Below are 27,774 nucleotides of genomic sequence, written 5' to 3' on the forward strand. Positions count from 1 at the left end.
ATCCTGTGTTTAAAATCCCCAGTCCTTTCAGTTTGTGTTTGTTGGATATCAAATGTCAACACCTGTGTTGTCAAGTGTTACGTCCTGGATATTTTCTGGGTTAAAAGACTATTGTTGTTTGTGTACTCCTGTTCTCCTCGCCATAGGGAAGTGTGAAGGAATCTCTGACCAAAACAGTTTATTGCGTGTTTCCTTGCCGTTTTTATTTCCACTGTGCCCTATGGACCCCCTCCTTCTGAAGCACGGGGAAAATTTGCTCTGGCCATACCAGACTGTTTCTGGCTGTAGCCCATATCACCAACTATCCAGACAACGCACTCTGCGCATTCTATGACAGCAGCCTCAATACCGTGTGCAGAGTGCGGTCGTCCGAATATCATTCCCCATCGGTTCCCAGGAGTTAATCCCTAGTGCCACTCCTGACCCAGAGCCCATCTCCTCGATGTGCAGAGCACACTCAAGAGTCCACAGATGATGGAGAGCTGCGAGTATGGCAGGGCGAAAGTGTCTAAAGGTCGAAGAGAGGGTTCCATCCCCTGAATCCAGTTCAGATCACCCTCAAGTGTCCGTTCCTAGAAAGCACCCTCAAGTGTCCGTTCCTAGAAAGCACCCTCAAGTGCCCGTTCCTAGAAAGCACCCTCAACTGTCCGCTCCTAGAAAGCACCCTCAAGTGCCCGCTCCTAGAAAGCACCCTCAAGTGCCCGCTCCTAGAAAGCATCCTCAAGTGCCCGCTCCTAAAAAAGCACCCTCAAGTGCCCGCTCCTAGAAAGCAGCCTCAAGTGCCCGCTCCTAGAATGCACCCTCAAGTACCCGCTCCTAGAAAGCGGCCTTAAGAGCCTGCTCCTAGAAAGCACCCTCAAGTGCCCTCTCCTAGAAAGCACCCTCAAGTGCCCGCTCCTAGAAAGCACCCTCAAGTGCCCACTCCTAGAAAGCACCCTCAAGTGCCCGCTCCTAGAAAGCGGCCTTAAGAGCCTGCTCCTAGAAAGCACCCTCAAGTGCCTGCTCCTAGAAAGCACCCTCAAGTGTCCGCTCCTAGAAAGCACCCTCAAGTGCCCGCTCCTAGAAAGCACCCTCAAGTGCCCACTCCTAGAAAGCACCCTCAAGTGCCCGCTCCTAGAAAGCGGCCTTAAGAGCCTGCTACTAGAAAGCACCCTCAAGTGCCCTCTCCTAGAAAGCACCCTCAAATGCCCGCTCCTAGAAAGCACCCTCAAGTGCCCACTCCTAGAAAGCACCCTCAAGTGCCCGCTTCTAGAAAGCGGCCTTAAGAGCCCGCTCCTAGAAAGCACCCTCAAGTGCCTGCTCCTAGAAAGCACCCTCAAGTGCCCGCTTCTAGAAAGCACCCTTAAGTGCCCTCTCCTAGAAAGCACCCTCAAGTGCCCACTCCTAGAAAGCACCCTCAAGTGCCCTCTCCTAGAAAGCACCCTCAAGTGCCCGCTCCTAGAAAGCACCCTCAAGTGCCTGCTCCTAGAAAGCACCCTCAAGTGCCCGCTCCTAGAAAGCACCCTCAAGTGCCCTCTCCTAGAAAGCACCCTCAAGTGCCCGCTCCTAGAAAGCACCCTCAAGTGCCCGCTCCTAGAAAGCACCCTCAAGTGCCTGCTCCTAGAAAGCACCCTCAAGTGCCCGCTCCTAGAAAGCACCCTTCAGTGCCTGCTCCTAGGAAGTGCCCTCCAGTGCCCGCTTCTCAAAAATGCATGCCCTCCCAGCCTCCTCCACCACTCTTGTCTGACAGCCCCTTTGCTTGCCCTCGGCCCACCATCTGCGAGTTCTACCGGACTGCCATCGCATAGCGTCGCCAGGCTCTGAAGCCTGGATGTTGCCTCAGCCTGTTGACCTGTTGGCTCCACCATGACTCCTAGCTCCCTCATCTCCGTCGTGGCCCGGCAGTCCACAAGCTCCGCCAGGCTCCCTCGTCCCTCTATTCCACCTTGGTCTGGTTTCAACCATCCTGTGCCACAGGACTCCACTCCTCTTGCTTCACCTCATCCCTCCGGCTCTGTCAGGCTCTTTCATCCCCTCAGCTCCACCTCAGTCTTCTGTTACTATGACTCCACTGTGGCCTCCCGGATTCACATCTTCGTGCCAGTCGCTGGCACCACCTGCTCAGCCTAGGATCTACTGATCCTCCAGGTTGTTCTGGCTCATCAGCTCTCCATATCTGCCTCGGGGCTCCTCCACCACCTGCTTCACCACCATTGGTCGGCCCCCTGGAGTCGGCGGCCATTGCGGTTAAGGTCATGCCCTTGGACTGTTTTTGTTGTGGCTTTGCTTCCCATGTGTTCCATGTCCCTGTTAACTAGTCATCACATGCACCTGTGTTTTCCCTGCTTCTTAATTTGATTCCCAGGTGTGTCTCGTTCTTCCCCATTATCCTGTGTTTAAAAGCCCCAGTCCTTTCAGTTTGTATTTGTCGGAGATTGAACGTTAACCTCTGTGTTTCCTGTGTTCACGTCTGCCAAGTGTTACTTCATGGGTATTTTGGATTATAAGATTATTGTTTGTGTTCTCCTCGTTACTAGCCCCTCTCCATAGGGAAGTGTGACAATTGCACTGAAGCATAAACCACATTACTGTTAAATTTATGCTAAAAATACAAGACAAAAAATGTACAATTAAAGTACAAAATGATTTAAATATAGGTAGTGTTTTTATTACACTGTTTCTTAGGATAATCCTAAATATTTTGAAAAATTAATAATAGGCCTGTAGTTAAATACAGTTTAAATAATCCAGGGAATTTACTGTATATTTTCAATTCTCAAGTCTTAACATTTGATTTTACTTCTCAATTTTAATTTATTTACTTGAATGAGTTTTTTTTTTTTTTTTTTACAATGTACAGAGATAATTAAGTATAAACTAGATTTATAACTATAATTAAAAATAATAATAATAATAATAATAATAATAAATACATGCCACAGATCATATTTAAGGAATGTATGCTAAGTAATGACTGCAAATAAATATGATGTTTAATCGCAGAACTTTGGGAGCTCTCTGCACAAATCCCTTAGTCCTAATGGGCTACCTAGACCTGCGTGACACTCTCTGGTCTCATAGCCTCTGTATTGATCTGTTTGGTTGCATCAGCACCAACCAAATTGCTGTGGTCAGAGGTTCTATAGCCAAGAATGCTGGGAGTATAACGTGCTGTTATTAGCTTGGCAAGTGCTGAATGTTTAAGTCCCTCAAGACCTGAGTTTCTTGGCTCAATCATTGTGAAGCAATTCTGAGCCAGATAAGCAATACTACGATTGAAGCTACACAAACTGCCCTGTTACAATGTTCAGAAAATAAAAGCAAAGCCATTATATAAAAAAAAAGGTATAATCCACCTTAAAAAACAACAACAAAATGTTCTGTGAAACGGAAGGATACATTTTAAGTAATGATCACATTGCTCTTCCCCATATAAAAAAAAAATAAAATAATATATGACATTTGAGAACTATAGAAGAGGTCAATATTTTATCAGTCAAAGCTACTGTATCGCATAATTTGGAAAATAACATGACTCAGATTTAATTCAAGGTAATTAAGTAAAGGTGAACATGTCCCTTAAACAGTTACAATATTCAACCCTATCACACTATTATGAACTTTGGCACATAAAACTTTACATTCAATATAAAAATGAAAGGTCTCATGCTAAAAGCACCATCTGGCACAATTAATTTGTAGTTTTAGTGAGATGTCTAATTTCAAATTTTCACTAAATTAAAGGGACCACAGACACACAGTATGTCTATCTGTAACTTCCATCACATAAATATGTTTAAATTATAAATATTCCTTTTGCCATGCATAAATTGGTGCATATGAGCAGTAACTACAGTGGATGTTTGTTTCATAATATATATATATATATATATATATATATATATATATATATATATATATATATATATATATATATATATATATATATATATATATATATATATATAGCAGAAATGAGTCAAATCAGACAAAGAGTCTATCAGAGCTGTGTGCATTGAAACATGAGCTGAATTCCTCAGGAAGTCATAAATCAGTTCTAGTGCCACAAGAACCAAGCAAGATAACCAACCAACCAACTTGTTCACACAACAGCTTTCAACATTAACACCAATAGAACAATTATTGACAATTTTAATTCGAAGAAGAGATTGTCAAATTTATTGTTCGTGATTGGAATGCAACGCTGGACATCACATGTAAACCCAGGAGATCAAGTTAAATACTTGCATTGACTCCAACCCCCTCCCCCCCCCCCCCCCCCCAGCCAGTGAAACCAGACTGAAATTCCTAAGGGGGAAGGGCTTTAAACCTTTGTCTTCACAGAAAAGTCCTTTGCCAGAGAATGGCAAATAAACTGCTTTTTACACATTATATATGGACCAGAATGAACTCAAAAAAGACTTATGAATGAATCATTCCATTGCTTAACTCCATATTCATTTATGTGTAACCCACACATTTGACTATCATGTATAATCACTTATTGTCTATGTCTTTTGATAACTATAGGATACATAGTCATGTCTAGTAGTGAAATAATCGCATTTTCTTGCTTGATATTGTCCTGACAATCATTTATTTGTAAAATATATCATAATCATGTTATAGGAATCATGTCCAAAATTAGACCCTGTGAGGCAAGAACCACATGCTTGGTAAGATAAACAAATGATTTATGATACCCACCCCAAGAACATATCTGATTGGTCAAGGCAACATTTGAGGGGTGGCCAACAAGGAAGTTTAAAAACTTTGGACACGATTAAATTTGGCTTTTAGTTCTAGTCTAGCTGCTGCTATTAGCCATGTCGGCTTTTAGTTCCAGCCTTGCTCGTGCTATCAGTCATGCCTGCTCTTAGCTTGTAGCTTTGCTACCTAGCTTTAGCTTGTAGCATCTAGCCATGCGGTTAGTCACCATGGTTCTTTGAGCGCGGTTCCAGCGTGCCTGCCTACTGCTACTTATGCCACAATGAGAAGGAACACAACCTAGTCTCGTCAAACTTTATTTCTTTTCTTTTCCGTTTGAGAGTTTCGTGTTCTGAGTTAAGTTTTGTAACGTCCATTCAACTTCAACCAGCGAACACGACTCTGCACTTTCAGCCAACGCCCAACAACCACGGGCTTCCCAAGACGTCCCTGCTGAAAAAAACAATAGAAACCATTACAGAAATTCTAATGGTTTCCATTACAAAACCATTACAAACCATCAGCAATTAACCATTAAAACCATTACCAAATGGTTTCCATTACGTAGTGTGTTTTGGGCATATTCCATTAGGATTTATTGGTTTCCATTACAAGTTTGTATTGGTCACGATTTGCACATAATGGTTTCCATCACAGTTTTGTATTGGTTCTGATGGTTCCATTACAAGTTTGTATTGGTCTTTATTAAAACAAATTTAATGGTTTCTGTTGTTTTTGTAATGGTTCTGATGGTTCCATTACAAGTTTGTATTGGTCTTTATTAAAACAAATTTAATGGTTTCTGTTGGTTTTGTAATGGTTCTGATGGTTCCATTACAAGTTTGTATTGGTCTTTATTAAAACAAATGTAATGGTTTCTGTTGGTTTTGTAATGGTTCCATTACAAGTTTGTATTGGTCTTTATTAAAACAAATTTAATGGTTTCTGTTGGTTTTGTAATGGTTCCATTACAAGTTTGTATTGGTCTTTATTAAAACAAATTTAATGGTTTCTGTTGGTTTTGTAATGGTTCCATTACAAGTTTGTATTGGTCTTTATTAAAACAAATTTAATGGTTTCCGTCAGTTTTGTATTGGTTCTGATGGTTCCATTACAAGTTTGTATTGGTCTTTATTAAAACAAATTTAATGGTTTCTGTTGGTTTTGTAATGGTTCTGATGGTTCAATTACAAGTTTGTATTGGTCTTTATTAAAACAAATTTAATGGTTTCCGTCAGTTTTGTAATGGTTCTGATGGTTCCATTGCAAGTTTGTACTGGTCTTTATTTGCATATATTTAATAGTTTTCGTTGCAGTTTTATATTGGTTCTGATTTGAATGTTTAACTGATAGCTGGTAATTAGGCCATTAATAAGTAAATAATTTAAATTATTAATACAAACTGTACACAGGTTTTGTCAAGAATATAATGTTTTTATTTATTTAAACTTCATACCAACCTTTCAATAGCAAACAGTTCAGGTTGTTTTGCAAAGAATTAAGAATATGCACCTAAAATCAAAATTATTCACAGAATACTCAACATAGCTGGAATTAACACAAAACCTTGACATTACATTTTATTTTAATTATTGTTATTCATTAATGCATTATAGAAATGCAGGAACTATGAACTGTTTTTGTGGCTTGTAGCTGTCTCAGACCTGCAAAAAAAAAAAGAAAAAAAAAAGGGACAATTCATTAGGACAATGTACCACATTACCAGTATGTGAGATTATCCATACATATATTTATATGGCAGTCTCAAAAAAGTTATTGATTTTTCTTTCATGCCTAAAATCATTAGGATTTAAAAAAAGAAAATGTTCCATAAATATATTTTGTAAATTCCCTACCATAAATGTATCAACTTAATTTTTTATTAATAAAATGCTTTGCCCTGGATTTGAAATATTTTTCACAATATTTAGATTTTTTAGCAAATAGTTGTATCTCAGACAAATATTGTCCTCCTAACAAACCATACATCAATGGAAAACTTATTTAGTATTATTATTGAAATAAAAATCTAAAAAATAAAATAAAAACAATTACCCTTGTAACTGGTTTTGTGGTCCAGTTTCACAAATAGGCTTGAATAATTACATTATCTACTTTTTATGGTACATAGTCTCTATTCACTTCGAGTCATATTAGATAAGAGGTTGTAGCAATTCCATTCGGATATGGATATGCAAACACTTACCACTGACAGTTTTATCTGGTTTATGTCACTGATCTCCTCAGCCAGGTATTTCCATACACTTAGGAGGCGTTTATTTCCTATAAGGTGTGACCTTTTTTCTTCAGCTTCTGAGACAGACACTCTTGTTTTGAACACACACACACACATACACACGCACACACACACACACACACACGCACACACATAAACAAAAATTGAAATTCAAGAACTGATGGACTAATCTCAGACTTTAAATCTGACCACTCTCAAGTGGAAATTAAGTAGCATATGTGACCTGTGCTGGCAAAGTTAGTCACAATGAGCAAAAATCAGTTGAGGTTATTTTCTCATTAAAAAGTCCTTCAAAATGATGTATAACTGTATATATATATATATATATATATATATATATATATATATATATATATATATATATAAATGACTGAGCTACACCCGTTTGAAGTTGAAAGAGTTGGCAAAGTCAACTCTTTTCTATTTTCTAAAGGTTCCAAACCAAAATCACTGAGCAACATTGCATCTTTTCCTGCAGTTCTTTTCTTAATAATAATTCACTTTTTTATTTTACATCCGAACAAAAGCATTCAAGTAAGAAAAACTAATAATCAAATGTAAAATCCCTTTATTCATTACAAATAAATTAATTATTAAAACTATAAAAGCAGTTCAATTAGTCATTCTGTGTATACAGGTGCTCGTCATATAATTAGAATATCATAATTTCAATTCAAAAAGTGAAACCTGTATATTATATTCATTCATTACACAGACTGATATATTTATTTATATCTGACAACTAAGGAAAATCCCAAATTCATTATCTTAGAAAATTAGAGTATAACTTAAGACCAATACAAAGAAAGGATTTTTAGAAATCTTGGCCAACTGAAAAGTATGAACATGAAAAGTATGAGTATGTACAGCACTCAATACTTAGTTGAGGCTCCTTTCCCCTGAATGACTGCAGCAGTGTGGTGTGGCATGGAGTCGATCAGTCTGTGGCACTGCTCAGGTGTTATGAGAGCCCAGGTGTCTCTGATAGTGACCTTCAGCTCTTCTGTATTCTTGGGTCTGATATATCACTACTCAGCAGCAGTACAGTCCTTTTTGAAGCGAGACACTTCTGGTTCTGTCTGTTGTTCAAGAGTGGCTTGACACAAGGAATGCGAAGCTGAAACCCATGTCTTGCATACGTCTGTGTGTAGTGGTTCTTGAAGCACTGACTCCAGCTGCAGTCCACTCTTTGTGAATCTCCCCCACATTTTTGAATGGGTTTTGTTTCACAATCCTCTCCAGGGTGCAGTTATCCCTATTGCTTCTACACTTATTTTCTACTACATCTTTTCCTTCCCTTCTCCTCTCTATTAATGTGCTTGGACGCAGAGCTCTGTGAACAGCCAGCCTCTTTAGCAATGACCTTTTGTGTCTTCCCCTCCTTGTGCAAAGTGTCAATGGTCGTCTTTTGGACAACAGTTAAGTCAGCAGTCTTCCCCATGATTGTGTAGCCTACAGAACGAGACTGAGAGACCATTTAAAGGATTTGCAGTTGTTTTGAGTTAATTAGCTGATTAGAGTGTGGCACCAGGTTTCTTCAATATTGAACCTTTTCACAATATTCAAATTTTCTGGGATACTGAATTTGGGATTTTCCTTAGTTGTCAGTTATAAACATCAAAATTAAAAGAAATAAAGATTTGGAATATATCAGTCTGTGTGTAATGAATGAATATAATATACAAGTTTCACTTTTTGAATGGAATTAGTGAAATCAACTTTTGGATAATATTTTAATTATATGACCAGCACCTGTATTTATCAGGATATATATATATATATATATATATATAACTGTAATTTGAATGTCGGATTGAAATGAACACTGTTATTAGAGTAGTTAATTGTTAGCATAAGTGCGGCTAATAATAATAATTAGCATGTTTTTGTGTTTTGCTTTTGTACTGAAATTGGTACTGTGACAACACTAATAGTTAGACCTCGATTAATGTGCTCAGGTGCACTGCAGGTTGGAGCAAAACTCTGCATGTAAGTGGACCTTGAGAGACAATGTTGAGATCTCCTGCAATATGTTCTGAGCATGCACTATAAAGAGACAGAATGACTTACAACACTGGTGTCTAGTCCTGGCAGAACCTGATTTTACCAAGTGAGACATATTCCTGGGACAACATCGTTGTTGACCCTGGAACAACATTGTGATTAACCAATCAGATTTGAAGAACCAGTTTTTAGATTTTGTGAAGTTTACGCTTAAAATCAGTGTTTGGTGCTTGTACATCAGTGTCATTCATCTATCATTTCCTCTGATTTTAGGGATTACTCATGGTTAAGGTTAGGTTTAGGTGTAGGGATATGGTTAAGAATATATTTTTGGAGTAAAATGTTGTTCCAGGGTCAACAAAATATGTTGACCTAGGAACACATCGAACTTGGCAAAATCAGGACGTGCCTAGTCCTGGGCTGGAGGAGCACCGTTCTGCAGAGTTTCTGCTGATCCTTGATCAGCTGCTCAGGTCTGCTTAACTGGGGTTGGAGCTAAACTCTGAAACAAGAGAAGACAACCAATATTATGAAGTAAAAAAAAAAAAAATGATTCAGAAATATGCACAACGTTTGAAAATGCACAAAGATGAGAAGAAAGCTATGTGTTTAATGATAACTTTCCACTGAAGAATAAGAAGCAATATTAAGTCACAGATGCATTTTTATTAATTCTTATTAATTTTGTTTAAATATGTTACAGTAACCTTGTGCTTTAGCAATGATTTTCAGTCTCTGAAATAGAAAAGATCTATCAGTGCTGAATGGGATCATACATACATCATATGTAATGATATTTAACAAGAGTTCTAACACTGTGTCGTCACTGGACAGAACAACAAAATACAACAGAGCCTTTTATAATCAATGATGTTCTCTACACTGGATGCGGCACCAAACAACAAATCACAGACGGTGATCTGATGCCTTTTCCTATTTATGATGTACTGACACAAAGTTTAAATGATTTTTAACAGTCACTTTGGTGTGAGAGTGTGTAGCTTGGAGATAGAGATTTTTTTATGTTTCTGAAATAAGTCTCATGTACACTAAGAAAACTGCATTTATTCGATCATAAATAAAAATGGTAATGTTGTGAAATATTAGTACAATTTCAAATAACTGCTTTATATGTGAATATTTTGTACAATTTTATTCTTGTTTTCACAAAGCATGATTTCTGAAGGATTGTGTGACACTGGAGACTGATGCTGAAAATTCAGCTTTGAACACTTATTAAAACCCCTTTGCGTGCAAACATCGCTGACGGCCCCAGTTTATTATTGTTTCACTTTCACAGCACATTAAACATCACTGTCTTACTTCATCTGGACAAACTGTGCATCAATGGAAAGTTTAAAGACTCAAGCTTCGATATTTGACCAATATTTTGATAAAACATTGTTGCAGTGACAGATATTTAGTGATTTATGTCAGGAGTGCAAAATAATAAATCCGTATTATGCCACATTTTGAATAGAAATTCACAACTCACTCCTATTCAGTCACGTCAAGAGCGGTTTATTTGTGTTCACATAGACTCACTGAACAGCGTCAATAAGGATTTACAGACCAAAGATGCATATCTGCGGAGATTTTCCACGGATTTACGCGATCAGATGATAAACAGCCTCTCCCAGCGATCTCTGTGTGCGTGCAGTAGTCACAGCTCGTGCGGTGTGTGACTCAGACTCTGATTGGGTCTTTCAAACATCAATCTTAGAGTTTCATATCTGGACACTGCCCCATCGTGTCACATGCTTCCTGCACACTTCCTGGTAGTTATCTGGCCAAAACAACACTGAAACACCTCTGTACACACAAAATATCCGAATAATAAACCCGCGATTACGATAGTAAAGCTTGGTATGAGAATTTCTTGAGATCTGGGGCGTTTTTATAAAAAAAATCGAAAATGTACATCGGAAATGCTAACTTGTGCAGCGATGAAAAAGGCTACAAATAACATATTTTTACAACAGTAAACGACCAAATTCCACCCCTGATCGCTAAAGGAAGTTATTATAAACACTCGATCGGGGTTTAAAGTGAGTTTTGAGTAAAAGTGTACTAATAATTTCATAAATTGTCAGATGTAGCTTGATGCTAACGTTAGCACCAATGCTACTAATAGCAGGTGCTTTTCTTCTTCATAATGCATTTTTGTCTCAATAATTCACGTAAGGTCGTAAGAAAATGTTTTGTTGTATTTTTATAGTAAGACTTTTGATAAATAAGGGCTAAATGCAAAGAGACTGAAGTGAGATCGCTGCTTTGTTGCTTTGTAAAGCCTGAAAAACCACAATCAAGGCTAATAAAGGTGGAATAAAAACAAAAGAATAATGATAAAAGAATAATGCGGATAATGTGTCATACTTGGCGGAGGTGTGAAAGAACCGTTTGGTGAGAACAATACAATCATGATTCGGGCAGTTTTCAACAGTGAAACATACACAAAGGGCACAGGAAAGTTTACATGTGAGATCTTACAGAGATGACAAGGGCCATAAATCAATCTGATTAGCCTTCTCTAAAAACACACATGACATGGCCTTAGAAAATATTTCATAAAATTCACAGTTTTACAGATTCGATTATGAAATTTTTTATGAAGTCTTGGAAGACTTGTGGCCTTAGCTACACTGTGTTTTCAAACTCATTTCCTACATCAACATTTTTTTAAATACATTTAAAACATATGTTTTTAATATTTTTATTTTTGTTTTTATGTTTGAGCTTATATATCTCTATTATCATAACAGTCTGAGTGATTCTGATTCCTGAACAGTAAACTTTAAAGTGTCAGCTTTGTGAACAAAGGTTGATTATGTATCTAGTCAGAAAGAATCATGAGCAGAAACCTTTTTATTTTGGGTATGTAATTTCGGTCTCCATGCCAAAAAAGGGGGGTTACTAGTAAGGGGTTAAAACAAACTTAAATAGAAAATAGTTATTAAAAAAATGGTAATTTCACAATTTAACTGTATTTTAAACAAATAAATGCAGCAGTGGTGAGCATAAAAGATGTCTTTGAAATACATGACAAATCTGACCCTTACATTTTTGAATGGTGTATGTTTGACCAATTCAATTGCTTACTATTCATGGTGTATAATTTCTAAAAATGTTCTTCGACAGGAGATATGACTAGAGCACAGCCATCAGCATGGAAGAACCTAGGAACATAAGCACACTTTCACAGAGACAACAATATTTATTATACAATGCCAGGTATAAGGCATATACTATAGCAGAGGTGAAATGCAGAAAAGAAAAATAATAATTCACAGAATATATAATTTATATAATCATTTACAATAAATATATATATTTTAGTTTTACTTATTTAGTAATGCTCCTACAGCGTGGACATCAAAATGTGTATGTTTTCATCCTCTCTGTCAGCAGCTCCCTTCAGAAATGTTAAAATCAGGAACTTCTCCTGCGTCATAGAGGTTTTTTTTCTGGCACTTCTGAAATCACAGAACAAGTTTGTATTTATGTGTTTACCATGAAATATCAAAACCTGAAGGTTTCAGTCCATTTTCACGCTCTATGTAAGTGATGTAAAGTTATCCGGTTACGTTAGTGCACATTTTAGGATTAAACAGTGCATACTTTTAGGGTTAAATTAATTTGGTTACTTCCATTCATCCATTGATCTATATGGAGAGAGAGAGAGAGCTCATCTACACACAAGATGACATTAAAAGCCCAAGCTTAATAAATAAGAGCTCATGTCTATCGTTACCTCTTGTAGTTAGCCTTACCTTTGAGATGCTAACGGACTTTTTCTGACGACGCTAAACCATTTCTATGAAGTAAATATTAAACGAAAGTGTATAATTTACATGAAATAAAGTGTCAGGAACACTTTAATGTACTATTTGTGTAATTTAATAGACTAAACTTACCTAAAAAAAAAAGTGAAACCACATTGAGTGTCAGCGATCAGCTTCTTGACGGTTGGGCTGCCGCCTCGTTTCCATGGTGACGTCCTCGCTCCAGTTCTGCGCGCGCGCACATTACAGCACGTGGAAGTCATGCAGAATTTCACTGTTATTTCACATCTATTTTTGGGCTAAATTTGGACCAAATCCGACAGACAAAACAAAGACCAACTTTTCAAGTCAATTTTGAAGGCCATGACCAGAAAAAAAAAAAAAAAAAATTAAATGAATTAAAAATAACCTTTCCAAATGACGTATGGTGGCAATCCAAGACAATACATGCCACCAATAGAAGAAAGCAATTTACCAATAGAGACCCACAGGGACCATTACTGTGACCATTACAACCAACATAATTCCCATTATAACCATTAAAACCATTACAAATTTTGTAATAGTTTCTATTGTTTGTGTGTTCATTTTTTTTCAGCAGTAGCCTACCCACTAAGACCATTACAGTTTTCCAAAGAAACCACTAAATTTATTGGAGTCGTAATGGTTTCTACTGGTGTCCAGTAGATACCACTAGAAGTTTCTAAAGGTGTTCTATTGGTCCTTAATGGTATCCAATAGACAATACACGCCACCAATAGAAGAAAGCAAATTACCAATAGAGACCCACAGAGACCATTACAGTGTCCATTAAAACCATTAGAATTCCAATAAGAACCATTAAAACCATTACAAATTCTGTAATGGTTTCTATTGTTTTTTTCAGCAGGGGTCACTTCAGAGACTGAACTTCCAGCCAATCAACGACCTCGGGATAGCCCTTTCACCGAGGCTCCTTCTTCACAGGAGATGCAAGTAACTTTACCTCCAGACTGTGACCTTTACTGGTGTATCTAATATAATTTTAACCTCATTGAGGAACTCAATGCGAGCGCTAATTACGTGATTGATGGTTGTTCATGTTTATGCAATTTAAAGTATTGCTGTTAACTTGGGATTCCATATTTCCATTCTCTTAAACTCATCTTTCCCTAACTTTCGACCTTCCTGCAACTTGTGTGAATGTGTGTGTGCGTGCGTTTATGTGTTAGATTAGTTTATATGTCTTAGATTTATCTAATAAAGCCTTATTCATATTGAAAAGAGAAGTATCTTGTGTTTTGTGCTTACAAGTTAATGTCTTAAACTGTCGATTTTGTTACTGTGCTAATTGATAGTGTTTCACTATAGTTTGGATATTAGTATCCAGCGCAGATTTGATGTTAAACGGCTAGTTCACTGAATCGCAGGGCGTCTCCGTGATCAGCCGTGAAACAGTGATTCTGTTCAAATTCCCTTTAAAATCTTAAATGATTCCCTTTGAGCTAAATTGACCTGTTTCCTTTACATTTATAATGGTGGAGAATGATTGCGGGCAGTTTAACCTAAATTGTGAGCATAAACCAAGTTATTTAATCTTTGATTTTGCTAAAGGAATGACGGATGAAAAGCTTCCGAGACCTGAGTATGTGTGTGTGTTTGCGTGACGTAAGCAGCGCGCGCCCTCCCGCTTGAATGAAAGGAGCTAGAGGAGACTTTAACTCGAGTCCGTCTCCCCTTTGTTAACAGCAGTAAGTGAACTTAAAAGTAAACATCTGAGATCGTACAATAAGGTAGAAATTGAGCGTGTTCCTCATTTGTGTAATGCCTTGTTTTATAGCGGATTTGATTTCACTGCGTGTTCCAGTGTCTCAAACGCTATCTCAGTCACTGTTTGCTGAACGGAGCTAAACTGTTAGTGTTTCAAAAGGGATATAAATCGGTGAATAAAGAATAGTTTTGAGCGGGTTCCTCAATCTATTTATCAAAGTCCCCGTATTCATATTTCATATAGTTTGATTGCCAGTGCGTGTTCCACTGCCGAATCAAATTTGATATTCGACTCCCCTAAGTTAACGTTAAACATTAGAGAACAATGTTTGCCCATTTGTATCCGTTCACAAAGTGAATGCAATCTCGCGTAACACGGCGTGTGTCCGAGAGTAATTTGAATGGGAGTGTTTTAAAAGCTTGATCAAGTAAATTTTAACTGTGTACCAACAGCGAAGGAAAACCTTTATGTTTGTGTCCAGAAAAACTGGCACGGAGAATCAAATTGCTGAGATTGATATAATAACTACAGCAGGAAGCTGCTATTTGAATTAAGATAAATTTAACTCTATACAAACTGAGAGTTTAAGTGCCACATCGCAAAACCAACTGAAAGGCGGTGTTGTTATTTGTACAGTGTTGAAATGAGCCGACATTTCATGTAACATGCTTAACTGTATTTGCAACAATGCAACGATTCATGTGCTAATCCACTAGAATGTGTTTTGGTTGCCATAGTGACGACCGTGACCAGGAAGCCTAACGTACTTCCGGAGCAACTCTGAACTGTGCACGCGCAGCGCACAAACTCCACGGTGTCGCTAAGCTAACGAAACCATTGCATTTACATTGAAGTCTATACTAAAGCCACTAGCCTCAAAGGTTAGCCGTTAGCATCACCATCCAGTGGTAGAATAATGTGTGTTTGGGCAACGCTGACGTGATTTAACCATTTTGAACATCTTAACTAACACTTGTTAGTCCCTTTCTTTTTATCGCTCTCTTTTCTCACTAGACCACTTATTTTCATTTTACTAGAAAGGGAAATACTGACTCACAATTATTAATTGTCAATTTGAAATTTAATTGAAACATTAAATTTATTTTGAATCATTTAAAATTTCCCTCTCAGATCATTTCATATGATCTTTTATTTCTAGTATTCTCTTTTGGGTCTAATTATTTTAGGAATGAATAAGCCTTGAACTTTGGAAGTTAAAGTAAACTTATTCTTCCTAATTTATTTATTACCCATCTGAATATATGCTATTCAGACCTTTACTTATTTGAATGCGTTTTACCCCTCTTCCTGTTTTGGTTATACACTTAACCACTATTGTTTTACGTATTGATTTCCTTTTTTTAATTTCATTTTTGCATATTTTGCCCATTTATTAATTTTTTAATTTTCCTATTTCTTACCATTTCTTTTGTGTATCCTAGCCTGGGAACGACAAACCTGAGCCCTAAAAGGAGACATTGTTATCCCTCACTACGAGTTCAAATAAATTAGAAAGACAACTCTCTTTCACTTAAAGTTTATTTTGTTTGATTAGTTGTGCAGCAACTAACACAACGCTCTCCCTGTAGTTGAGGTAACCGCTTCTGAGACTTACCATCTCCGTCCTCTCTCTCCTTTACTTTCCTCTTCTCTTTTTACATTTGTAGGACATGTAAGAACCATCAATCAATTCTGAGTGAAGTAAATACACAATCGTGCCAAAGACGACGAATCATCCTTATGAATTTGATTGTAATCATCCTCTCATTTGTTCTTCCGAAACTCCCTACATTTGGAAACGCAATCCAAGTTTTAGCATCTCATCCAACGTTGAGATCAATTTAATAGAGCAACTGTCGCCTTCGCTGACTCCCTGGTGAGCGGTCCAACTGAAAGGTGTACGGTGTCAATCCTGTCAGACTAAGAAAAGAGATATCAGAATTATTATTGTATTCTTTTGTCCAAAGCAAGAAATATAATAATATTATTTACGTTTTTGATAACATTTAATTGGAAAAAATAATTTTCCTCATTTGAAAAACAGAAATTTTGCTTGTCATTTGAATTTGTTTTTCACCTCTGTCTCTCTTTTCCTCTTCCTCATTAGAGTGACAAAGTCTTCGCATCTCTAGTCTACTTAGACACCCTGAGACCAGCACAGTCATCACCACATTTCACTAGTGGTTCACAATCACTGATACAACACTTAGTTGTCCCACCACACATAGGCTTTTACTCCACACAGATCTGTGTCAGTCTCTCTTCTCCCCAGCGTGCCAACATGCCGCAGACTGCAGACCCCATTTCCCATGGGGAAGATGTGAACATTTGGCTGAGAGGCATAACAGACAGCCTCACTCCAAAGACATTTGAACTGTTATTATTTTTAATAATAATCCTAATCCTGAGAAGATTCCTGACACAAGATTCAAGCCAGAACAACAACCACGAGGAGCTAGTCAAGATCACAAGCTCACTAAGCTATGCCTTCACAACCCAGCTGAAACTGAGCGACAAGCACATCACCCACCTTCAAGAGGAGCTGACACGTGCTCAACGTCGCATAGACAAGCTGGAAGTGAAAGTTCAAAATCAACTCAAAGCACCCAGCGAGAGGGAGCAGGATACAACAGAACAAGTTATGAAGCTCCAAGCAGCCCTGGCAGCAGCTCAGCTCGACCAGCAACATACAACGGCTGCTCAGAAAGACCTGGTAAACAGACTCCAGTATGCCGAACAGCTACTAGAGAAGGCCAAGATAGACATCAGAAACAAGAATTCTGAAATCAGTGCTTTGAAAGACCACCTTGAAAGGTACAGAACTGAAATGGACAATCTGACCCAACAACTAGACGATACCAACGATGAGCTCTACATGGTCAGAAAAGAACTCCAAAATGCTTACAAGCACAAACTAGAGCCAAGAAAAGAGAAACATCTCTTAGCCTCATCACTGCTGAGCAGAGCAGAGTCCCACGTCCAAGAACTGGCATATGACGAAAGGAGCGAAGGGCCACAACCCAAAACCTCACCTGCCTTCGCCACACAACCCTTTCCTGCCAACGAAAGAAAACCTCCCGTCCAAGGCCTTGAAGCTGCACACGGGATGACCATCAAAGACCTCAACAAGCTGTCTAAAAACATCAGCAGGTTCAACCCGAACTCCACAGAGAGCCCCGACATCCAAGCTTACCTGCGAGATATCGAATTCCATCTGGAAGTGAGACCTCATGTGACTGACAGAGACTGGTTATACCTCCTTAGAGCCACGTCCAGCTCCGAGGTACGAAACTTTCTAGATCGACAGCCCAGTCAAACCAAGTCAAACTACCAGCGACTTCGTGAGGTCCTGATTAAAGAGTTTACAGACCCAGAGTCTGAACATGGACTGTTAACTGCCTTGGAAACCAAACAAGGTCGTCAAGAGACTCCACAAGCTTACTACAACCGACTCCGACAATCCTACTTTGGTGCACACAACAACTCTGACCTTGAAGAGGATGTGAACTTCAAAACCCTCTTCCTAAAGAATCTGCACCCTGGAGTCAGTCACCATCTAGGTGTCATGGCCTGTCCGAACTCCATGACCATCCAACAGTTGCGTGACCTAACACAGAAGGCCTATAACAAGCAGAAGTTGGCCTCAAAGAAAGGTAACAAAACCTCCACACTCTTGAACTCTGTCAACAAAGACTCAAGCCTTGCACTGGACGACACCCAGTGGCATCACAACACCAGAGTCTTCCATCAAGAGCACAGAGAACGTGACGCCCATATCCACGACCGCTTTCAGCCCAACTGCTGGAAAAATCCATGGGACCAGCCACGCTTCTCAAGAAACCAAAAGGATAACATCTGGAAACCTAACCAGAGATCCAAAGGTAATCACCTGACTCATCCAAGAGCAACTCGTGTGGGTAAGCGACAACAAAACCCACCTCAGCACCACTCAGACATGCACAGTGCTGAGTATGCACAAGAACATAACCGCTTACCATTAGAAGACACGGAACAAGTCATGGAACAACTAAGAGAGTTCCTTCAAGACAATTTACATGCATATGACCACAAAGTTGAGTCATGCTCGCTGTGACCAGCGACAGAACGGAAGGCCGGTGATCACCTGGTGCACCACATCAGAGATGACAAGCACCTGTTCAACAACAACCCAGAATGAACAAGTCTTTCACGGCCAACTGTTGATGAAAAATCTGAGGTACTAAAGGACATCACCTCAGTCACTAACAAACTGTCAAATGAACTCCAACTCCAAGTTCCAAATTCCCTGTCTGTGCAACAGCAACCACCAGAGCACAGAAGGTCAGAAAGTCTGCTACAGCCAGAAGGCATCACAAGAAGAATGCAACATAGGAGACAAGTTTTGCAACTCAGCTTCACACAGCCATGCCAAACTGCCTCCGACTGTCTGCCAAAGAACCTCCTGCCTTGCTGGACTGACCCCTCATTAGACCATGGACACGCCCTCATCCAAGCCAAGGATGCAGAGAGCCAGTCTTCAGTGACATGCTAGAAAAAGGGGGAGACAACACAGACTTGAACAGATCTGACCACACATGCACTACACCAGTAACACACAACATTACCTACACCCAGAGGTAAACACATCTACTGATAACACAGTCAACAAACATATTCTTCCCACAGGTAGAATATCCAACTTCTAGTGTAACAAAGTTACACATACCCACCATGAAGAAACGTGCAGCCATCCTCACAATAGGTAGAACACCTGACACTAAGTTAAGGTTCATGACACACTAGCTGCACCTGACATCCTAGCTCAATAGTAGTTGTAACCCATGCTAGGAAAACCCACAGCAGCCTTGTTTTGTTTTGTTCTTCTTCTACCTATCCTTCTCCTTCCCCTCTTTCCTGAGTAGGTGAAATGCCTAGACACCCTGCGAGGGTCGAAGGTCTGATATTAGGATTGACTCGCAACACCTAATATCTGCCAGCCACTCTAAACTGAATGGAAGCCAGAGAGCTCCATGCATGATAGGTCAATTCATTGAATTGAAAATGAAATTACTAGAAAACTAATGGTAAACATGTAAAGTAAGACAACCTAGAAGAACCAAACAAAGTTAACCACAAATTTGATTGATGAATCAAAATAAAAACAATTTCCAAGACGATCTAAACTATCCTCAATGTGCTAAACTACATTGACTAATTGAACTTAACCACTTGTACCTAAATAACCTGATGCCTGCACCAGTACAGTAACTGTCATGGAGGTGTTGTCTTGCTGTTTGCTGTGTTTGTCTGCTTCTTCTGCCTTTGTTTCTCCAGCGATCGACGATGTCTTCACCTAAACACCTCGCCGATCGAAAGGGGGATATATGTAGCAGAAATGAGTCAAATCAGACAAAGAGTCTATCAGAGCTGTGTGCATTGAAACATGAGCTGAATTCCTCAGGAAGTCATAAATCAGTTCTAGTGCCACAAGAACCAAGCAAGATAACCAACCAACCAACTTGTTCACACAACAGCTTTCAACATTAACACCAATAGAACAATTATTGACAATTTTAATTCGAAGAAGAGATTGTCAAATTTATTGTTCGTGATTGGAATGCAACGCTGGACATCACATGTAAACCCAGGAGATCAAGTTAAATACTTGCATTGACTCCCCCCCCCCCCCCCCAGCCAGTGAAACCAGACTGAAATTCCTAAGGGGGAAGGGCTTTAAACCTTTGTCTTCACAGAAAAGTCCTTTGCCAGAGAATGGCAAAGAAACTGCTTTTTACACATTATATATGGACCAGAATGAACTCAAAAAAGACTTATGAATGAATCATTCCATTGCTTAACTCCATATTCATTTATGTGTAACCCACACATTTGACTATCATGTATAATCACTTATTGTCTATGTCTTTTGATAACTATAGGATACATAGTCATGTCTAGTAGTGAAATAATCGCATTTTCTTGCTTGATATTGTCCTGACAATCATTTATTTGTAAAATATATCATAATCATGTTATAGGAATCATGTCCAAAATTAGACCCTGTGAGGCAAGAACCACATGCTTGGTAAGATAAACAAATGATTTATGATACCCACCCCAAGAACATATCTGATTGGTCAAGGCAACATTTGAGGGGTGGCCAACAAGGAAGTTTAAAAACTTTGGACACGATTAAATTTGGCTTTTAGTTCTAGTCTAGCTGCTGCTATTAGCCATGTCGGCTTTTAGTTCCAGCCTTGCTCGTGCTATCAGTCATGCCTGCTCTTAGCTTGTAGCTTTGCTACCTAGCTTTAGCTTGTAGCATCTAGCCATGCGGTTAGTCACCATGGTTCTTTGAGCGCGGTTCCAGCGTGCCTGCCTACTGCTACTTATGCCACAATGAGAAGGAACACAACCTAGTCTCGTCAAACTTTATTTCTTTTCTTTTCCGTTTGAGAGTTTCGTGTTCTGAGTTAAGTTTTGTAACGTCCATTCAACTTCAACCAGCGAACACGACTCTGCACTTTCAGCCAACGCCCAACAACCACGGGCTTCCCAAGACGTCACTTCAGAGACTGAACTTCCAGCCAATCAACGACCTCGGGATAGCCCTTTCACCGAGGCTCCTTCTTCACAGGAGATGCAAGTAACTTTACCTCCAGACTGTGACCTTTACTGGTGTATCTAATATAATTTTAACCTCATTGAGGAACTCAATGCGAGCGCTAATTACGTGATTGATGGTTGTTCATGTTTATGCAATTTAAAGTATTGCTGTTAACTTGGGATTCCATATTTCCATTCTCTTAAACTCATCTTTCCCTAACTTTCGACCTTCCTGCAACTTGTGTGAATGTGTGTGTGCGTGCGTTTATGTGTTAGATTAGTTTATATGTCTTAGATTTATCTAATAAAGCCTTATTCATATTGAAAAGAGAAGTATCTTGTGTTTTGTGCTTACAAGTTAATGTCTTAAACTGTCGATTTTGTTACTGTGCTAATTGATAGTGTTTCACTATAGTTTGGATATTAGTATCCAGCGCAGATTTGATGTTAAACGGCTAGTTCACTGAATCGCAGGGCGTCTCCGTGATCAGCCGTGAAACAGTGATTCTGTTCAAATTCCCTTTAAAATCTTAAATGATTCCCTTTGAGCTAAATTGACCTGTTTCCTTTACAATATATATATATATATAATAACAAGGGCATTGTGTTCTGTATAAAGAATGATAGCAAAATAGCAAACAAACAAATATGGTTTCAGAAGTTTTCAGAAATACAATATAATGTATGATATGAATGGTTTATGATACTTTTAGGAACCATTTGTTGGCATGCTTTAAATTAATGTGACCCTGGACCACGAAGCCAATCTTCAGTGTAATGTATTTTCTTTTTTTTTCTTTTTTTCATCTGAAAGCTGAATAAATAAGCTTTGCATTTCAATTTTTTCATTATTATGATCGAGATAGAACTATTTGAAAATCTGGAATCTGAGGGTGAAAAAATCTAAATATTGAGAAAATCGCCTTTGAAGTTGTCCAAATGAATTCTTAGCAATGCATATTTCTAATTTAAAAAAAATAAGTTTTTTATACATTTGCGGTAAGAAATTTCCAAATAGCTTAATGATCTTTACTTAAAATCCTTATGATTTTTGGCATAAAAGAGAAATTTATAATTTTGACCTATAAAATGTATTTTTAGCTATTGCTAGAAATATACCCCAGCGACTCAAGACTGATTTTATGCTCCCGGGTCACATATAGAAAAGAGCAGCATGAATATTCTCCAAAAAGTTCCCTTTTGTGTTCCACTGAAGAAAGAAAGTCATGCAGGCTTGGAACCTTAACGAATAAATGATGACTGGGTCATTATTGGTAAGATCTTTAAGAAAGGAAAAATAGAGCAACCATCCAATTCGTTTACTAAATTAGCTTCCATTAATTCAATGGAAATTATTGAAATGTCAATTTCACAATTCATTGTGGATTTGAAAGTGGCTGGATAACCGCAGTGAAAACGTGGCATGTCTAAATGTGGATGTCATTTTCTTCTCCTAATGGGGTCCCAGCATAATTAATGATTAAGTTGTCACTGTATTAATTATCTGGTGACAGCGCTAACTGTTGAACAGATAACCGAAGGCCATAACAGCAGTGGCTTTTGAAAGAAGGCTTGCCTAGCACAGCCTTGAACAAGGGTGAGTACTTTGCTCTCTGATTACATGCTTGGTTTAAGCTGAAATGTAAACTAGCATTTGTCAGAGAGATAATTATAGAATGGGGCATTAGGAGACAACTCATTGTGCCCTTGTAATCCATGCATTGGGTTGCCATGGCAGCGATAATAAAGAACGAACTCGGGAGGAAATGGCATCACTCGACTTTCAGAATATAGAGCAGGTACCGAGTATCATCTCTTATGAGAGGTATGGCATTCTTGGACAGAAGACCTCAAGATAGATTGTTCACACTGCACTGATTTGCCCAAGATCAAATGAATTAGGATCAGATTGATGTCATTTGTGGCCCTGGATTACGTTTGGGACTGTTTGATGTCACTGCAGTCGGATGTCGAATGAGTCATTATACAACAAAAACCCACCAGAAGGCTCCATGTTTTAAAGGGTAATGCATATATTTCTAACCAAACGGTTGTGGAGGTGATGGCTAATGCATACAAAGCAGTACACACTGATAAGAAGAGAAACAGAAAGGAAAAGAAGATCGTAGCTCATCCATTATATGAAAGCATCTTGTGGAAGTATGTGCTGACAGTTGTAAAGTTTCAGTGTGGTAAAGGAGAGTAATACAAATCAACATCTAACACAAAGAGTTGTGTGTTTCTTTCTTCTCTTGTCTTGTCAGTTTTGATGTGAGAAGTCCTTGGAGCTAGAGTCTTACAGTGCAAACACAATCAATTATGAATTAAACAGATGTGCTTATCTTTAATTTATTCATCGCCTTGGCCCGATACTTGATTTGAAATCTTGACGCTGAAAAAGTGATTTTCAATGTATTGTTAATGTGTAAATATTCCGTCTTTGGAGCGTCTGCTTGATGAACCTGCAAATAAACCAATCCCGGGTAACTCTCATGCATTCATTTACATAATTAGTTCAATCTGGGTTATGTTAATACTGCACACTATGTGGTTATGGAATGTAGGTAGAAATCGTGGTTAGATAAAATGTGTAAAACCAAAGTAGAATGCTTGGTTAAATGCTGACCATGTTTATTTTCACACTATCTTATGACTTCAATTACATGTTATTCTGCTTTTATTATTCAAAACAAGTCTTCATGCTCTATACTCGTATTGCGTTTGAATATTAAATAGCTTGCACTGAATAAAAGACATGCAACATTTTTCCAGCTATTCTCTTTCTGGAATTCTTAGAACAACTGGAGATGCCTGTTTTTGCCTTACATTATGCTACATTTTTAGCAATTCTGCAGAATAATATGATGAACAAATAAATTCCAATTTCCTTAACATCTGCACACAAAAGCATGTGGGACTGTGAAATGTAGGCCACGAGATTGCAATGCGTTCACTAATCTGTACATTACAACTCATTGGAAAAACATGCTTCCACCCACATTTTTGCAAAACTCTGAAGCGAGTACAAATTACGATACAGGTTTTATTATGCATATTTTTGTGCAGTTCTTTGCACAACTTACCCTCAAAACACTTTTAACATTATACATAATTTTGATTTGCATTTTGCATGACATAACAGCTCTAGATATATGTACAATTTTGCAATGTAAATTTGCTCAGAAGCTCACATGGTACAACACACCTGGAAGCTGAGTGCTCAGTTGTGAGTTCCATGAAGCACAAATCACAATACAATATATTTTTACTTGTAGAGGCAAAGTATAGTTTTGACGAGTGGGGTGGGGCCGAGAGCCGTGGGAACAGAGCTACGCCAGTGGAGTGATTTGGAAACGAGTGATACCTGTCTCGAGTCCCACGGTTGAGAACGGAAGGATACAGAAGAGGAGCACGATAGTGAAGGACGGGAAAGGACCAAGCCTGGGCTTTATTTTGTGTCTGGTTTTTGTTTGTGCACGGCAGTCGTATACATGCATGCAAATATATAAAAAAAAAAAAAAAAAAAAAAAAAAAAAATATATATAACAAAAGAAGAAAAAAAAATATATAAATATATATATATATATATATATATATATATATATATATATATATATATATATATATATATATATATATATATATATATAATGTATACAAAAATATATATACACAGTACACATACATATGTTATATTATGTAAAAAAAAAAAAAAAAAAAAAAAAAAACACTTTTATTTTTGATTGATTTATCACGATTAATCATTTGGCAAAGCTATGTTTATTTTGAATTTCAATTACTATAGAGCACTAATTTACAAACTGCTGTGATACCAGCAACCAATGAAATGTTTACAGATTCGAGGTTATCTGTTTCTGATAAAACTGAATCCACTTTCAGCATCACTCTTTGCACATTTCACTAAAAGTATTGCAAAGCTGTGGAAGAAACAACATAACATCATTTTGCGTAATTGCACAGGCATATTTTCCAATGTTGCTGCACTGATATATTGATTTATATGCAATTTAAATGTTTGCAAGCAATGTTTGCATCACTTTTGGTCTTTTTTTACCCTCTATTTTTTATATTTTAAACATGGGCAAATGTAAGAATATGGGACTATTTGGGAACATGTTTACATGCATGTTTAGATACACAAAATTAAATTATAGCTCTAAGTATGTATAAATATGTATACACATTAACTCTAAAGAAACATCTGTCAAATGCCTATGTTAATCAGAGTTTGGTAATACTGTAGATATGAATCTAATTGCCATAACCTGATTAAGAAAAAACAAAAACAAAAAACAGCTTTTTTTAAAATGATTTTAAATGAGACAGCTGCTGTATGTATAATTTTAATTTTTTTGAAATCTAAACAGCCTATTTTCAGTACTCTATTCACATTAATAAATGCACAATTTCAATTAAAGTAATTGTGTAATGTGGATGCTATATAATGTCATGACCTACATTTTGAATAAGAATTAACTAATTGGTTAAATTACCGTAGAGAATTGCAAAAATGCAGCATAATAAATGGACCGTGTAAATGTCTTCTGTACTTCTGCTAGAGAATAGCAGAAATTAAATGTGTTTCTTAGTTGACCATGATATGCAAATTACATAATATAATATTCCGACTCTCTCTCTCTCTCTCTCTTTGAAGAAAGTTGGTAACCAAAAATTTGACTGTAGCCAATACAGGTTTGGAACAAGTGGAGGGCAAAATTTTCATTTTGGGTGAAGTATCCCTTTAATGGGAAAAGGTGGTCACTGAGTTTCCTTCTAATATAAATCCATCATTATATAATTTATCAGTCACTCTGCCCCCACATTACAGTCTAATGACTATGCCCTCTTTTTTCACACACCTGTTTTGCTTATTCACATTATCCATCATGCAAAGTAAATGTGTCTCTTCACCTGCTATTACAAACAAACATTATTAGCAAAGTACACACTGTACGCCTCAGCAGCAAGTCTGCCCACATTTGCGACTGGATACTTGAGCAGTCATGGATAGAGTTAAATACTGTCCAAATGTGTTTTAAATAACTGGGAGCGAGTCTTTAGCACACAAATCAGCTCTTTTCCGACTTTCTGCGAAGATCGCTCCCGGACAGGCTGTGGAATTAATGTTGGTTTTGCCCCTAAAATGTAGGGTTGAGCTCAGTATCTCAGTAAACCCTACAGAAACAAGGTCCATCTGGAGCAGGAGGGGGAATTATGTAAATCTGGCCCGCTGAGATGAAAGCGAGGAGACATCGTGGTTGGGGTGAATTGGGTTGCTCTGGGTTTGAGGAGGCCACACACAGAGAATGCACAAGCAAAAAGCTCCAGGAGACTCTTTGAAAGGAACAAGCTAGATAAAAGGGCTCTACATGGAATTACGGCCTGTGGGAAGCTTTTATGCAAGTCTTATTTATTTATTTGTGTGTCACTAAGGCACTGTTGGCACTGAGATATTTTGAAAACACATTGAATGAGGTGATTAAATAAAAGCACAGTTTGTCTGGTGGAATTTGCTAATTTGGGATGTCTTTTTGTGAGAAGATTAATTTTGGGCGCAGATGGGCGTCAGGAAGATGATCTGAAGTTTTGTGTTCCCAGCAGTATTTCTCAACAAATCTTTCAAGAAGGTTCAAGAAGGGTTACAAATCTGTTTCACGACTGAAGGTGTGACTTCTTTATTTGGATTTGGTGAGTGTTCGAACTTTGTAAGAGCTCTTCAGGGTCCTCCTCCACTTTTTTTTTTTTTTTTTTTTTGTAAGTGAAGCAGGGGGTTGATAATGTAAAAGCAAATGAATAAATCAATTCTGTTATAAAAAAATAAAATAAAATAAAGCTTATTCACTACTTAACTTATATTAAATATACCTTGTCAAGACAATATCTTACCATTTTATTTTATTTTTTATTTTAATTTATTTTATTATGTACAGTCAATGGCTTACTTACAGTAGCTACAATACAAATCCTTCCCAAGTTATAATACGTAATTGTACCAAAATACCTAATTCTAATTGGCCGGTTGTGACATTCTGAGGTCTGAGCTATTTAAAGGGGGGGGTGAAATGCTATTTCATGAAAACTTCAGATCATTTTCCTCACGCCCATCTGCGCCCAAAATTAATCTTCTCACAAAAAGACATCCCAAATTAGCAAATTCCACCAGACAAACTGTGCTTTTATTTAATCACATCATTCAATGTGTTTTCATATCAATATTCTGTGTTCAGTTAATTACTTTTGTGGCAAGTAGCTGTGTAATAAGCTGGATAATGTGCATTCAGATGGTTGTTATAATATATATATATATATATATTTATATATAATCCTTCAGAGTGATACAATACCCTGGGGTTAATTTCGCGATAACGATCAGCTGGATGTACATTATCACTTACTTAATTTATCCTTTTGTAATCGACTAAAATTGCACTTCTATGCCAGTGGATGTATTAACAGAAGCGGGGTGTAATTTGGTTCCATTACAGTTAGCGATTTCATTAACTTGATTTACTTGACCTCAAAGCCGCAGTACACTTGGCCTTTTCTGCGGCAACTTCACTTAAATATAATCATGCACTAACTATTTAATGTCACCTATAAAAGTAGCTGCCAGTGTATTACACTAGCGTGAGTTCTGGGCAGGTATGCAGAGAGATAATTATAGTAACTCAAGTGAATGAACAAACATA

The 27,774-nt window shown here is 37.8% G+C and overlaps 1 long non-coding RNA gene across 2 annotated transcripts; it reads right to left on the reverse strand.

Moving 5' to 3' along the window:
- Nucleotides 1–6,052: 6,052 nt before the first annotated feature.
- On the reverse strand, nucleotides 6,053–11,266 carry LOC127971122 (uncharacterized). Of its 2 annotated transcripts, XR_008156749.1 has the most exons (4): nucleotides 10,443–11,266; nucleotides 9,014–9,449; nucleotides 6,893–7,013; nucleotides 6,053–6,350 (listed from the first exon to the last, which is right to left on the reverse strand). It is a non-coding gene; the product is annotated as an uncharacterized LOC127971122 (long non-coding RNA). The 2 variants fall into 2 exon arrangements; XR_008156748.1 differs by having other exon boundaries at nucleotides 6,086–6,350; nucleotides 9,014–11,245.
- Between the last annotated feature and the right edge of the window lie 16,508 nt (nucleotides 11,267–27,774).

Source organism: Carassius gibelio, chromosome B14 (genome assembly GCF_023724105.1).
Source record: "Carassius gibelio isolate Cgi1373 ecotype wild population from Czech Republic chromosome B14, carGib1.2-hapl.c, whole genome shotgun sequence".
Classification (NCBI taxonomy): domain Eukaryota; kingdom Metazoa; phylum Chordata; class Actinopteri; order Cypriniformes; family Cyprinidae; genus Carassius; species Carassius gibelio.